Here is a 9,699-nt window from a genome sequence, read left to right as displayed (position 1 = left end):
TAACTTATCTCTAACAGAGAAGTCTTTGAGCACTCTGCTCCTGAAGTTTTAGGTGACTCTGTAGTTTTCAGGCTCAGATCACAGAGCATCTTGAAATCGAAAACTGGGACAGTGAAAATGTTGGTATTTTATGGAAATCTAATGTAGAGTAGGGATTCCCTTGTGCTAGTAGCAGCATACTGCTCCCAGTAGTGTTGTTGAAGAGACAGGTTGTTGTGTCTGTATCAGCAGTGTGATGCTCTTATCATCACTGTTCATCAACAACTCACAAAGGCAAAGGCGTGGAGGAAGATCCCAGGGATACAGCATAACCTCAAGAACTCTTTTTTCCTTCCACTCCTTGTCCTCTATACACACATACTGTAGCTTGTGCTCATACAGTGACTCAAATTAACAGTGTCACTATACCCAGTTCCAAATTTTCCCGAACTCTGAAATCTTATTCACGATATTATTCACAATAAATACATAAGGCTGAAATCTGAACCTCAGGCTCACCATGGTAATTCAGGGTAAATCCATCCACAGCTAATGGCTGGAGGCTGGCAGTGCTGTGGAATACATTACAGAGAAACCCGCTGTCCAACCTAGTTTGAAAACAAAATCACATTTCCCAAAAATGTGCTGCTTGACTGATTAAACCCAGTTGATTTTAAACAGCTACTACAACCTTCCACCTGGCTGGTATTGAGTGCTCTGTACTTACAGTGTCATATCCCAGGAAAATTGCTGCTTGCTTTTTCACAGGTATCTAGCTTCATTTTCATAATCACACTCCTGTTCTTTTCCAGATTTAACAGTATATAGCCCAGCAGGTTAGAATGAGACATATGCCTCCCAGCAATAACTTCTACACAGAAACTGTATTTCCTAACTTTAGTATGTTGAAATTTTCTTCATATGGCAATCACTTGCAGTGATCCTACCCGTGGGGGACTCTCCCATAAATAGTTTTTGTGTGTCCAGATGTAGGATGCCCTGTGACAGACGAATTAGCCTTGGACATCATTTCAGCAAAGTGGTTTAGCTCCATAATTTTATACTTTGGCAGCTGCAATGGACACCACCTACAAAAAGAAAAAAAAAAAAAAAGAAAGAAAGGAAAAAAAAAAGCTTTCTATGTATATTCTGGTTTAACAAAGGAATGTAAAGGAAATAAATAATGTTACTTGTGTTGCAGTCTTCTTTGTTCTACTCTCCAAGAGCTGCAGATCTTGCTCAACAGTTGCAAACAGTTTTTGTTTACCTTCAGATCTCAAGAACATTACTTTGACCACTGTAACTGTGCCAGAGGCAGATTATTCTACTGGCATTCAGCAAGAACTGACAACATAGCAAAATTCAATATATTTTGGAGAGCTCAAAATATTCAGCTATTTTGAGAGTGGAATGTCTCTTCTTAATATAAAAATTTCATAAATTGTGTATCAGTCAACACTGTTAAGCCAAGAACAAGAAAATCAAACAGGAGAATCAAAACATTGTCTTTGTAGGTCTGCCACATTGATAAGAAATGAAGTTGCCAGGAAGTTTAATGGCATAGCTTGTCATCAGAAGATTTTTCAGCACTCTTTTTTCAACCACAGATCTGGCTGAGTTGCAAGTGAAGAAGTTCAAAATTTCTGTTCTGCATCGTTAGCGGTTTCTCGTTTAGAGTGACTTTTTCACATTCTAAAAATATTTATATTTCACTTTATATTCCAAAAAGGTTTTTAAAAACAATGATCTCAAGAAGGAATAGATATTGCTTAAAATTAGTAGATCTACAATATGGTTTTATTTATATTAAATAAGGGGGAACATCATCAAAAAGGGAAAAAAATAACCTCTAAGAAGATTTTGAGAATGGTATACAAACTGAAACACCTCAGGGAACAAAAGAGTCATTGACACAGAGATCAGAAATCTTAGTAACAGAAAGGTATAGATGACAAATACCTTTCAATACCAGAAGGGAGCCTACAAGAAGGATGGAAAGAGCCTTTTTACAAGGGCATGTAGTAACAGGACAAGGGGAATGGCTTCAAACTAAAAGAGAGTGTGTTTAAGATCAAATGTTTGGTAAAAAATTGTTACTGTGAGTGTGGTGTGGCACTCGCACAGCTTGCCTAGAGAAGCTGTGGATCCTGGAGGTATTCAAGGCCAGGCTGAATGGGGCTCTGAACAACCTGGTCTAGTGAAAGGGTATTGGAACCAGGTGATCTTTGTGGTCCCTTCCCGTAGCAGTGTGCTTTTAGATGGTGTAGATGCTGCCCATATCCCCATAAGCATCTCCTGTGGAAAAGCCACTTGGGAGGAAATCAGGCAAAGCAATCAAGCTCACACATCCACACACGCCACTGCTAGGCTCAGCAAGGAGAGGCAAGAAGAGCCTTGGTATGATTCAGTTCCAGCCAGGTTTATTCCAGGTGCCAAAGGGAAGATCAGGGACTAAGGCCAGGCCGTGTGCTGTGTCCCAGTTTAGGCATGGGGTCAGTGGCCGATGACCTGCGGGCATTGGGACATTTCAGGGGACAGTTCAAGGGGCAGGGCAAGGTCAGTGACCTTTAGGGAAAACAGGGCCGGCCACCCAGGGTGCCACCACCAATAGGGAAAAAGGGAAAGGAGAAACCACAAGAACCAGGGGCACGGGGAGAGGAGAGACTGGGGCTGACCACAGGGTGCAAAGCACCCTTCTTTCAGTCCAAGCAGGGAAACTCTATGGTCCATTCTTCCAAGGCAGAACCCTGGGAATTCCCCCAAGAAGATTGAAGCATTCCACACTTTCCCACCCAATCCATTCTATGATTCCCTGAAATGCATTCCAATCATATTGTGACTGAGATGAACACAGCAGATGAGAGACAGGTGTAGTAGAACAGACTAAAATTAGAGGCAAGAAGGATATGTGTTTGGGATAATTAAATCCTAAGCTATAATTATTCAGCTAAGTGAATGAAGTATATAAAAATGCAAATTATAATAGATAATTTCCATAATTGCTAACTATAAAACACCCCAGCTATTGCAAAAAGTCAGTGCTAGATTCTCAAAGGTAGTTGGCCCTTGCAACCAGAATCAAGCATTGTAAAAAACTCAACATTTTAGGACCTTTTTGTCCTCTGAAATCCACAGAAACACAGATGGTTGCGCCACCCATCTGGCAAAGGGGAGACCTGAGCTCCAGTGTCTGTATAATTTCAGTGAATATACACATAAGGTTTACTGAAGCCAAATATTTTTTCCGTTTCCCCTGTAGTTTTGTAATTCTGAAGCAGTAATATCCTTGTCTTTTTCCCATCCAGATTTTCAGATGCTTATTTTTTCTATATGAACTGGTACAGTTAAAAGGGAAAAAGATTATTCACCCCATGATATTTAATTGACTGATATTCAGACCATTAGTGTGGGAGATGCAGCTTCAAACCTTCTCAGGCAGAGAGAAAATTAATCTCAGTCTCCCGTCTCTGAAGTGACAGCTCTTATGACTAAGTCACTGAATAAAAGGATATAGGGTAAAACACTCATCTCAGTGCAGGGATCCATGTTTGCTGTATTCCAGAAATGTCTTCCATTAGCCATTAAGGAGCAGACAGGTGAAGTAACAGCTATACTTCAGATTTCAGAACTGTTAACCCTCCACTCAATGCATTTCTAGGCATGACTAACAGGAGATAATGTTTTCTAGAAAACTTAATTAAGGAAAATTTAACCACGTAAAATGAGTGAACAGGAATTGGGAGGATCTGGGTGATTTTGGATATATGCAAAGACAAGCTGATCCTGCATGCATCCAGGCAAATCTGCCATTTTTTGAATGAAAGGCTTTGTCCCATGCTCTTTACATTAGGCAGCAGGTGGCCATACAATGTCTGGTATATAACAGATAGCATCTGTTATATACTCAACACCAGGTCCACAGAGTTTAACAAGACCACACTGGGTACTGCAGTTTGGCCACAGAAACCCCATGCAGTGCTCCAAGCTGGGGACAGAGAGGCTGGAACTCTGTCTTCTGGTAACAAAGATGATGAAGGGTCTGGAGCACACCCCTTGCAAGGAGTGGCTGAAGGAGCGAGAGTTGTTTAGCCTGGAGAAAAGGAGACTCAGGGCAGATCATATCTCTCCCCACAACTGTCTGAAAGGCTGTAGCAAGGTGGGTGTTGGTTTCTTTTTCCCAAGTAACAAGCAATAGGACAAGAAGAAATTACTTCAGGATGTGTCAGGGGAGGTTTAGATGGGTTATTAGGAAAAATTTCTTTGCAGAAAGAACTTCCAAGCATAGGAACAGGCTGCCCAGAGAAGTGGTTTAGTCACTATCCCCAGAGGTCTTTAAAAGATGTGTAGATGTGGCATTCAGGGGCATTATTTAGTGGTGGACTTGGCAGTGCTGGGTAAATTGTTGGACTGAATGATCTTAAAGGTCCTTACCAATTTGAATTATTCTACAATTCTGTGTTGTCTATATATATCAAAGTGATGTATACATTTTTATCCCATTATGTCTTGTGAAATGACTCAAACCATCTTTCAAGCTACATTTTCTAAGGTGAAAAAATAATGAAATAATCCTTTACATCCTAAAGCCCAAATTTGTTCAACTGTCTGTGTGCAGATTCTCTGCTACTATGGTTGATATAAGATTGGAAAAGGCTCCCTTGCAAAAAAAACTTGTCCTTTGATCCTGTAGGATAATAGGCTGCAGTGTTCACAGGTTACTGTCAGAAAGCAATCTCCAAGAGGCCAGCTAACTGGAGCAAAAAATGGGTTTCTATAAAACTAAAGTTAGGGAGAAACTTAGACTCCTTTGAATTCAATCACTTTTCAAGGTGTTTGTCTCAGCGGCATCCAAATACAAAGGTGAGAGGTGTGAAATAAAAAATGAAATAGAGCAGAATAGTTAGTCATTAGAAGGTCACAAAGTGAGACAGCTTTTTCTGGAACACATTAGCTTCAGTGATAAGTAAACCTTAAAAGTTCAAAAATCAACTTTAGCTGGACAATCCAAAGTTCAGATATTTCTCTTACCTCTTGTACCATACTCTCCCATGGAAGAAGAAAGCAGAGCAGGCTCCACTGTCATTTACATGTTATAAATGAACGTAACAGAGAACAGGTGTTAGCCTTTTAATTTCAGTTGCATCACACCACTGATTTATCTGTCTCATCCACCTGAACATCTCCTGAGAAGAGACTGCCAACAAAAACATCCCTTTGGTTTAGAGCCATGATAGAAATATCTGCCTCTGGAAAGTAGTAATAATTATATTTCCAGCTCTAATTTGAACCAGCAAATTCACAGAAGGCAATGGAAGTGGACTTCATCAAAGATATACTTATTTACCCAGTTTCTTTCAAAACCTTGCAGCTGGGGAGATGACACAGGCAGAACCATACTTTCTTCAAACCTCTTTACTTTCTCATTAAGCTATATTTTCCACCAAAAGCAAATAGATCCCGTCTCCATTTTTTATTACTGTAGCAGGAATATCAGGTTAGAAATGCAACCAAGCTGGAAGGAAAGAATATTTCTTGCCCCTGAAGATGTTTGAGCATCTGCTGAACAAGGTCTGATTCAACAGACTCTACCTCCAAGAAAACACTGAGTTTTGTCTTTGCTGCATCCTTAGACCATAATTTCTGGCCTTGAAGTGTTTGCAACAGTGGCCTCCAGGCTCTGTTTGAGAATGAGTTCACTAGGCAGTCACACCAGAGCACTCCACCATCCCCGGCAGGCTGTCCTGGTTTAGGGCAAATATGGGAGAAAACTCCTGAATGGGATCCCTCCGGGGAGCAAACGCAAATGGTCCAGTGAAGACTTTCCTTGGAGAAAAGTGGAAAAAACTATTTTAGTTAACAAACAAAGTGCATACAAGTATAAAGAATTAATAATATAAAACAATAAACCTCTCATTCTGGAGTGAGATGGCAAACTGAGAAAGTCCTTGCCGTGGGTGTAGCTCGGCTCTCTCTCAGTCTCTCCTCAGTCCCAGTCCCTCCGGCGCTGCTGGAAAATGCCGAGGTCCAGGCCCCGGTGGGCCACAGGTGCAGCCCCCAGTGCTTCCTTGGGTTTTCAGTCCAGAGCAGGTTTAAACAGTTCCAAGGGGGAAAAAAACAAAACAAAACAAAACAAAACAAAACAAAACAAAAAAAAAAAAAAAAAAAAAAAAAAAAAAAAAAAAACGATGAAGAAGAAAAAAAGAAAAAAGAAAAAGAAATATAAAAAGAAAAAAAAAAAAAAATACCAGTCCAGGGAACTTCTCTGCCCTAGCTAGTTGAAACTAAATAAAAGCAAAAATATCTCTGTCCTGCAGTCTCTCCAAGCCTCTGCTGGAACACCCCATCTGGAGAAGAATGTGGAGCAGTCAGGCAGTTTTTTCAAAACAAACTCTGCACTTCTCCTTGCTCTTAGAACCAGTCTTAAAGGCACAGAACTCAATATACACCACAAACAGAACAGACGTTTGGGGATACAAGCATCACAAAGTCACCATAGGACACAGGCTCAGGCAAAGTTCCAGCGCATCCTCACACTGAGGGAGTGCACATGGACACAGTTATCCAGCAGGCAAACAAGCACCACCTGTCCCTGCTCAGATCACTTCCTTACACCCACGTCAGTCATTCTTGCAACAACCTCCTGTGACTTCCAGGTCAGTAGGATGGGCTCTGGACTGTCCTCTCAGGCCTCCAGTGCTGTGCTATAAAACCGCACAGATTCTGAGGAGCTGATTGCCATCGGCATAAAGTGTGCTCAAAGTTAAGCACATGTTTAATTGCTTTCTTGAATCAAGAATCAATCTGTCCTCCCAACACTGATTATGGCCCATATCTTGCAGTGCACACTGATTCATGGCTTTGGCTTCACAGAGGTTATTGAGGAATCAGTGCTAATTTCCCACATTTTAGAAATGTTTAGGTAGATGAGTGTAGGAATCAATCAAGGTACTCCCTTTGCCATTATAAATCTTAGCTGCTAACAACACTGAGTGCCAAAAGATGTGAAATAAAATATTTCACTCCCCAAAACAAATGTGAATGCCTTTGAGAGGAGAGGTCAAGTGTGGTGTGGCATATATAGTACATGTATACACATAAATCATTGATAGCGAGATTACTTCTCTATATTGATCACATCATACTTTCCTAACTGGTAGATTATCTAAGAAAATAATCACTAAATTATCTTGAAGGTAACAGCTTCCAAGCAAGATTAATGATACATAATTTACTTTATGAAGGAAGCAGGCATCCAATAAATTAGGAAATGCATACCAGCATCAAAGCAAATTGTTAAGTATATCCAGGACTCACCTTACTGAGTAGTTGACAAACGGTTTTTACATTCTTTCCATCAAATCATAAGTATTTTCTTGTCACCCACCTCATTGTATAAGCAAATATCTGCTGAGTTCCCATACACATGCTATTGACACAAAATTAATTTCAAGGGATGGCGTTTGCATTCACCTATGGTCATGTGGATACTCAGTAAGAGAGGTTCAAAACAATTGAAATTCCTTTTGTGGGATCTTAAATTGTGATTTTAATTACATGTGTTTAGATGTTTTCTACCAAAATGTAAAACAAGTTGTCGTTCAGAGGAAAGATTCATCTTGAAGTTAAAAATACAGGGCCTCCAACCATAACAGTGTCCACGTACACCACCAGAAGCAGCCCTGATTCTGAGAGTAAGAGTGTCCTTACATCATTCTTCTCATACTGTCATCTTCTTAGGACTGCTCAAGATAGACATTTACAGACCTTTTCCCTGACTTGTGTCTCCTAGGGATTACCCGAGGTGAAATTTAGATTTAGAGTTTACATTTTTAAGTTTTATTTACCAGTTGCATGTACTGAATAATTTTGCTACTAGAAAAAAATCAAAAAACTAGTTATCCAAGCTAGCTCACTTCCACCTCTTAAATCTTTTAGCCTCTAGCATCTACAGTAGTTCCATTTTACCCCTTAAGGCTTTTTTAATTTAGTTCTAGGTGATTGATTGTTACTGATTACATTTCATGGTACTGTCACAGGAAAGAAGGGGTGGAGATTATAATTAGCCCTGTTTCTGGAAGTATTAATCAAATATTACCCAGCTTTCACTACCTCCTCAAAAAGGGAAGTGAGTTTCAGAGAGAAACTGAGGCACTGAGAATGTGACTTGCCTGCAGTCAAAAAGTGAGTCATTTATGGAAGTGCAGAATGTTGTGATGATCATGTCATGGTGTCAGGCAGCGTGACTGACTCTGAGCTCTGTGGTCTCATGGTGGAGGGACAGGCCCGGGCAAACACAGCCTGGCAGGCAGGAGTAAAAGCCCTCTGAGGCTTAGCTTCACTGTTGAAAGAGCACACTATCTGTTCCTGCCAAGTAATGAAATTATTGGGAAGGGTAATTTGGGCTCCCTGGAGAGACTGAACTCCTCACAAGCATTCATATTTGCTATGCCACAGATGACAGCCATTGCCTAGTATCATCAGCAGCAATAAATCTTGCTTTACAGAGCTCTGACATAGAAAAAGGAAGCAATGAGTCTACACTAGTTCCCTAGTTCTGTTACCTGCTTCACTTGGGTCTTGCATCAGCCATGATAGATTTGAAACAGAGAAGAAAGGGACTGTCGTTCCATCTGGAAGTCTGGGAAGTGTTTACAAACTCTCATCCCAGCAAACACTCTGAACAGCACAAAAATTAGGAAGAATGGCTGACAAACTGGCTTAGTTCCCAGAGACACAGTTCATGCCAACTGTACGTACAAAAGTGCCGTTGGGATAGTACTTCCATTGTCTGGCATATTCTGTAAAACGTGGTATAGATCAGGCTAATAAATTCCTTGATACTGCTATAAAGATGAGCTTTCTGCGGCAAGAAGATCTAAATAATACAGCTGGTGGTTTCTGTTGGAGGTTCTGTCTGACCAGAAAGCTATCTAAAGAAGCCTTAATGATTAAACCTTAAAACTGAGAGATAATGTAACTCCATAAGAGAGCCTTGAGAGCAACTTAAAACCCAGAAGCAGTGTAGAGGACAAAAACAAACTCCTCCCCAACAACAGCAACACATGTTCAGTCATTTTACAGTTCTGGACACTTTTGTTTGACATAAACAGGAGGAAGAAGTTTTTTAAATATAAAAAAAAAAAATTTAAATATTCAAAATATATTGAAAATTTGATAAACGGTGGCAACACATTGTTGCTTCAGCATTATGGAGATAAACAGAGAAGCAGAGCTCCACATTAAAGGAGGCAAAGAACTGTGACATATTACCTAGTCTTGTACATAACACACATTTTAAAAAATAACAGCTTACTTCTCACAGAATGTTATTACAGCCTGCAATGTTATTTCAGAGTATAACCATTAATGCCAGGCAGCATTTTCATTTGGCAAAGAGGACACAAAGAGGAAGGTACAGAAAAAGTTACATATTACAAAAGGAGAGAAAGGGAGGGAAGAAGGAAAAAAATGGACCAGTTTTCATCATTTTGACTGAATGAACAATGGGTGCAATTACACGCGTTCAGGCAGATACAATCAGCACACCACACACTTTCACAACCACTGTTCTGTTGAGTTCAGGCATTTACAGGAATAATATGTTGTGTTGCCTTCTTGCTTGGCTTGGTGTGCTGTTTCTCAAGAGGCTTAAGTTGTGTGCACAGCAGATGTATCCACCTGCGTCTGCTAAGTCAGGGGGCCAAGGCCTAAAATTACCCT

General features: G+C 40.3%; 1 long non-coding RNA gene across 1 annotated transcript; it reads right to left on the bottom strand.

The window, feature by feature from the left end:
- Positions 1–473: 473 nt before the first annotated feature.
- LOC120754799 (uncharacterized) lies at positions 474–5,075 on the bottom strand. The gene is made up of 3 exons (XR_005701570.1): positions 5,008–5,075; positions 927–1,067; positions 474–587 (listed from the first exon to the last, which is right to left on the bottom strand). It is a non-coding gene; the product is annotated as an uncharacterized LOC120754799 (long non-coding RNA).
- Between the last annotated feature and the right edge of the window lie 4,624 nt (positions 5,076–9,699).

Source organism: Hirundo rustica, chromosome 6 (assembly GCF_015227805.2).
Source record: "Hirundo rustica isolate bHirRus1 chromosome 6, bHirRus1.pri.v3, whole genome shotgun sequence".
NCBI classification, from domain to species: domain Eukaryota; kingdom Metazoa; phylum Chordata; class Aves; order Passeriformes; family Hirundinidae; genus Hirundo; species Hirundo rustica.
Note: the sequence above shows the minus strand (reverse complement) of the source record. Positions and strands in the feature narration are given on the sequence as shown.